Here is a 6,659-nt window from a genome sequence, read left to right as displayed (position 1 = left end):
AAGCCAAAGGAGGCCATACAAAATATTAACTACCTATTTTTAAAGCTTTTTCCTAACACCCAATGTACACTTATGTGACAATTTCTTTTAATGAATTTTGAATTTTTGCTTTTGTTTATCGTTTTACTTTCAATGAGTTGTTATAATTGTTTTTTCTAACTTTTAAATAATAAATTAAATAAAACTGCATAAAAAAAAATTTAAACCTTGAATTATTTTGTTAGAAAATCGAAAAATTGTCATCGTATGTTCACTTTTGTGGTTAAGTGTATGGTCGGATAGAGGAGACTCTTCAGATCAAGAAAATATAAAATTATAGGCGCAGGAGGCTTATAGTTTTCGAGATATTCGCGTTTAAAGTTAAAAATTACCATTATTTGAAATACGTACTTTCTCGATATAAAATTAATTTTGTACTTACATATATTTAGCACTTTTATATTCACTAACACATGACTAATTCGTTTATATACATTTACTTATTTTATATATTATTATATAGTGCAAAAATAGTTTTAGTTCTACATTTAATCTATCGATTCTTTTTATTTCAGAATAGCAAATGAATTACAAACTCTCAAAGTGTCAGTGTTACCAGACTTATACATTTAAATAACAAAAAAAAATGGAAAGAGAGATTATGCCCAAATATAGGAAACATAATCCTTGATAAACAATAAATAAATTTATGCGGGGCTTAAGGCCGCCTACGCAAAAATGAGTTCTACGGGGGAGAAAAAATATGTATACACGCCGTGATGGATCGACCAGGGTTATTTTTTTTAAGTGCGAATCCCTACGCAAAAAGGAGTTCTACGAGAAAAAAATGGATACACCCCAGTGTTTGACCGTTTTTTGAAGCCTGCCCGAAGTCTGCCTTAGCAAAAAGTAGTAGAGTAAAGGGAGGGTCTGTCTCAAATGCACTCCGCTTTTAGAAAGGGAAGACCGCGATATAATTTTAGACTCTCTCTGCCACCTATTGAAGAGAAACTATTAAAGAGTAGTGAAAAAGCCGGGCATACAGGAAGGGGTCTGACTGCAGGGACAGAGAGAAAAAAGTTTCGGGAAAGGAATAGATTTTAAAAATAAAATTAGATGAAAAAGGACAGGAGTTTAAAGGCTGAGTTGGTCCAAATGGCAACTGAATTGGAAAGATGTAAGGAAATGTTAAGAAGTGGTTTATACATATAGGGAAAAGTCAGATCCTCTTGAGATAGTTCGCAGCAAAGTTCCTCCCCAGTTAAGTGCTTGTATTAGGAGTAGTTTTTTAAATAGTAATAGTTTTTTTAAAACTTTAGCTTTGGGTGTATTTTTTTGTCGCCAATTGCTTGCCGCTACTTAAAGCACCAACTTAGTTTTCCGTCGGAAAATATGTACTTTACATAATTTTGTCGCAGATTGGCCTTATTTTCCAGGTTGCACCGAAAGCAGCATCAAGTCTTTACAAATCAGGAGTAAGGGTTTTCTTTTGAACAAAAGTTCATATCAGTTTCTTGTGATGAAATGTCACTGAAATGTCATTTGCTGTGTGATAGGTCTAACCAGATGGCACCATCCAATCATTAAGTAAAAATCTTAAAAATTATACCTATGACCCATGAGAATAAAGGAAAAGTTTTCTATTTTATTTTTGGATACTTATAAGCAATAATAAATTAATTCACAGCGTAAAACTTAAAGAAGCAACTCCCTACATTCAAAATTCGTTCCACACAACTAACCAGATTTTTTAAAAAGCTAATGATTACTAATATTTCGTAGCATATCCTTTTGCAGATAACACTGCTTCTAGTCGCCTTGGTATACATAGAGGCGACAAGTTTTTGACAAAATTCGGGTGGTATTGCGTTCCAAGCCTCCAACATAGCCGTTTTGAGCCCAGCAACAGTGGAGTACTACCTTTGGTACACTTTTCGACTAATTTCTTGCCATACGTGCTCAATAACGTTCAGATCTGGGGATTGGGCAGGTGTATCCAGTACACGAGGGCAATTGTGTATTAACCAAGTACGAGCAATCTCCGATTTGTGTTTCGGATCGATATCTTGGTAAAATATAAAATTGTCTTTAGATCCTGATGTGACACATGACTGCTTTAAATTTTTCTTTAAAATGTCGACATATTGGAAACGTTCGATAATACCTTGAACAAAATGCAGGTTGCCCTTTCTTTTAGCCGATATAAGTATACATATACAACACATCCCCAAACTATTATTGACCCACCACCCTTCTTTTGTGTTGCCCTAGTATGTATTGACAAGTAAGAGTCGTTGGGACGCCCCCGTACAAAACTTTGGCCATCAGATCCCTACAAGTTAAACTTGCTTTCGTCTGTGAAAATAACCTTGAAAAAGAAGAAATAATACTGTTTTATAATTACCAAATCAAAGTTATGCCATTTATCCTTTGCCAAAACTTATCAGGTTTTTATACCCTGGACAGGGTATATTAAGTTTGTCACGAAGTTTGTAACACCCAGAAAGAAGGACCGGAGACCCTATAAAGTATATATATAAATGATCAGTATGTCGAGCTGAGTCGATTTAGCCATGTCCGTCTGTCTGTCTGCAGATATACGAACTAGTCCTTCAGTTTTTAAGATATCGTTCTGAAATTTTGCAAACTTCATTTTCTCTTCAAGAAGCTGCTCATTTGTCGGAACTGCCGATATCGGACCACTATAACATATAAGTAGCTGCCATACAAACTGAATGATCGGAGTCAATTTTTGTACAGAAAACTTCCACATTTGACAAGATATATTCACGAAATTTGGTATAGATTATTTTTAAGCAACAATGTAATCTCCGAAGAAATTATTCAGATCGGATTACTATAGCATATATGTAAGTAGCTGACACACAAACTGAATTATTGGGATAAAATGCTTGCATGGAAAGTTTCCTCATTTGACGATATATCTTCACGAAGTTTGGTATGAGTTATTGTTTATAGAAATAATATAATATCAGAAGAAATTGTTCAGATCGGATTACTATAGCATATAGCTGCCGAACGATCGGAATCAAGGGCTTGTATGGAAAACTTTCGCATTTGACGTGGTATCTTCACGAAATTTGGCATGGATTACTGCTTAAGGTATCAATATAATCTCCAAAAAATTGTTCAGAACGAATTACTATAGCATATACAGTCATGTGAAAAATAATAGGGACACTTGCTTGAAAATAGGTAAAAAATAAAATCGGATTCATTTTAAAAAAATTATCAAAAATGTAGCATGCAATTGATTTCTGGGGTGTCAGTGAAGTAAAGAACCGTTATCAAAGAAAAAATATTTGGCGTCGTTTCGCAGCTGTTGATCATTTTGTGAAGTAAGATCGTTTTTGAGTGTGCGAAATAATAGGGACGGGAATATTAAATTGGTGTTAGTTTTGAAATATTGGGATTCTTAAAAATTAAAAAAAAAAAAATTAAAAAAGGACCCCTTCGCATCCTCTAGTGAACTTAAAAAGGAATTTTCTTTGGACGTCGACACTTCTACTATTCGTAAATGGCTAATTAATAAACATTTAAAAGCAAAGAGACCCAGAAAAGTACCTTTTCTGTCCAAACCAAATGTGATTAAAATGTTACATTTTGCTAATGAGCACGTCAAGTGGCCAGTGGAGAAATGGCGCAATATCCTGTGGTCAGATGAGACCAAATGCAATCTTTTTCACCCTGACTGCTGTACTCAACATGTGCGCAGGCCAGTGAACACAGCTTTTAACCCGCAATATACAGTTAAAACTGTAAAACACGGAGGAGGATCAATTATGGTGTGGGGATGCTTCTCTTACCAAGGAGTTGGTCCAATATATCGAGTTGAGGACACAATGACAACGGTGACTTATTGCAATATATTAAATGAGGTTATGCTGCCTTATGCTGAGGAAAACATGCCCCTTCGATGGGTGTTCCAGCAAGACAACGACCCAAAACACACATCGAAGCTAGCAAAAAATGGTTCTCAGATAACAATATAAACGTGTTAAGCTGGCCTGCTCAATCACCGGACTTAAATTCCACCGAGAACTTGTGGCAACAAGTGAAAGTAGGTTTGAAGGGTAAAAAAGCAACAAACAAAGATGCACTTTGGCTACTGATACAGGAAGCGTGGAAAGCTATTATTCGGGCCACGTGCCAAAAATTAAGTGACTCATTACCTCGCCGATGTGTGGCTGTCATTCAAAATAAAGGATTTGCAACGAAGTATTGACGCATCAAATTCTAAAAGTCAAAAGAATTTTGTAAAAAAAAAAATGAATTGAACATTTTTTTTTTAAACTGCAATTGTCTCTATTTTTTCACAACATAATTTGGGTAAAGCTATTAAAATAATTAATTTTTTTCTTTCTTGAATTGAATTCGAGTTATTTTCTCTAATATTCTTATGGTAAAAACATAAACCTATTTAAAAATAAAAACACAATTTCAAACTTAATGAAAATATTATTTTTCTTCGCATTTTTACGAAATACCGCCATGTGCCCCTATTAATTTTCACATGACTGTAGCCTCCATACAAACTGAATACATAGTTACTAAAAGAAATGCATCTGAGCAGGGATATTAGCTTCGGTGCAGCTGAAGTTAACGTTTTTTCTTGTTTTGAATGCAATATCGCAAATTCTAGCCTTTTCTTTTTATTTTTTTGGGATATTTGCGGCTTTTTTACGACTGCTCTACCATGTAAATCGAAGCTTCTAAGTGTGCGACGAATTATTTAAGCTGAAACCTTCTTCCCTTCTTCATTTTCTAATATGTTTCTTACATTTTCCGCCGAGGAAAAGGTATATTTTTCAACAATTTGTAGTATAAACTTTTCTTCGGCCTTCTTTCCTTACCAGCTCTACTAACATTATTAATCCTATTTTCCTTCTCAAACTTTTTTTATAATATCGAAGACAGTTGAAGTACTCCTTTTTACAATCTCCGAAATATCTTTCCCTCATCCCATAACTGAATAATTCGTCATATTGCGGTGTTGCTTACTCAAATACTTGCCGGCAGGGATAATGGAATGCCCAACTTATTCCAGTGTGAGGGCGCTTCAAAATAAGCGTTTTTTTTATAACATTTTCCAATATCGCCAGATGGCGACTACTTAATTCTTTTTTTATGATTTTATGGTATATTAAAACAACGAACTTTTGATCTTTCAATACTTAATAAGGTGAATTAAGCCTGTTAGTTCTCAATTAACAAATGTTTTTAATCATATTGGTAGAATATCAATCTGGCCGTTCCAGTGATTCCAATTGCAAAACGTCAAAACCTACCCGATCCAGTCAACTGTCACAGTTCGGTAGGTGAGCAGTTCTCACCTTTCCAGTGACAGGAGAGTTGGGGACCTCTTTATCTCTGCTGCTAACATGCCGAAAAGGACATTCAGTGATTGTTCAAGTGGAATTCCACAACGATCAGAAGTACCGTTACTTGTAGAAGCTTACTTCTTAGAATTTTCGGGTTAGTTATGTGGAACGAATTTTGTATGTTGCGAGTTATTTCTCTAAATTTTTCGCAGTGAACTATTACTATTTTTAAGTTTCCAAAAATAAAATAGAATTTTTTTCCTTTAATTTGATGTATCATCTTTACACATAAATATATAAAAAGCACGTGCCACGTTGTTTTTCCGCGATGGACTCCCAAACTACTGCACCGATTTTAGTAAAATTTCGCACACTGTGTCCACTTCGAACCATCTTAGAAGATAGGATAGTAAAAACAATTCATAAATTAACAGAGAAAGCTCTATTAAATGGACTCTCCATTGTTAAGTAATACGGTCGCTTCAAGTATGCTTTCTTTTTACAGGTCGGGAGCCTTAAGCAAAAATAGTATGAGCTTTATTAATACCGTCGATTCCGTTTCTTTGGCCTGCTTTAGTATACCATAACACGCTTTCAGGATAGAGCTGATGCTCCAGATTAGGAATCAATCATAGCCGCCGCAAACTCATAGTTTTCGCGATATTTGCATTTAAAGTTGAAAATTTTGCAAATTTATTTTGCAATTTCTCGATTTCTAGTAATTCTTTCTTTCATATTATGCACTTTTTATACACTTACACTTCACTACAATGTTTTTAAATATGTCTTTATTTTTCAGTAATTATATACATACTTATGTAGATATTTGCTTACAATAAACATTTTATATTTTACACAAACTTCATTACATAAGCTTAGTACGCAGCTCTCAAGAAACGTAAAAACTTCATATAAAAAAACGCTTAAGAAACGGTCAAGAAACTTTCCTGCGATAAATTTATTTGTGCTAGTACGCAGCTCTCAAGAAATCTAGTACTATGTAATTTTTGATACTTTTTTTTCAGTAAAATGTGAATATGGCAAACCTGGTTTTGCGAAGAAACATCAAATCAACAATTGTTTCTTGAAGGAAATTCGAAGTAATCGTCAAATTCATCCTAAATTAGTTGAAATCATTATTATGAAGTATATTCCATTTTGAAATGTTGTATAAAACCTACCAATCATCAACAACATTTCTTAAATCTCAATGAAAATATTTATGTTACCATACACTTACACATAAACACATACATATTACGCACAAAATTTGTTTTCTTTGTTTATTTTCTCTTGCTCTTCTAATGTAGATCATTCACAATGCGTAACCAGCTGTCA

Source organism: Bactrocera neohumeralis, chromosome 3 (genome assembly GCF_024586455.1).
Source record: "Bactrocera neohumeralis isolate Rockhampton chromosome 3, APGP_CSIRO_Bneo_wtdbg2-racon-allhic-juicebox.fasta_v2, whole genome shotgun sequence".
In the NCBI taxonomy this organism is placed as follows: Eukaryota; Metazoa; Arthropoda; class Insecta; order Diptera; family Tephritidae; genus Bactrocera; species Bactrocera neohumeralis.
This window is presented reverse-complemented; position numbering follows the sequence as displayed.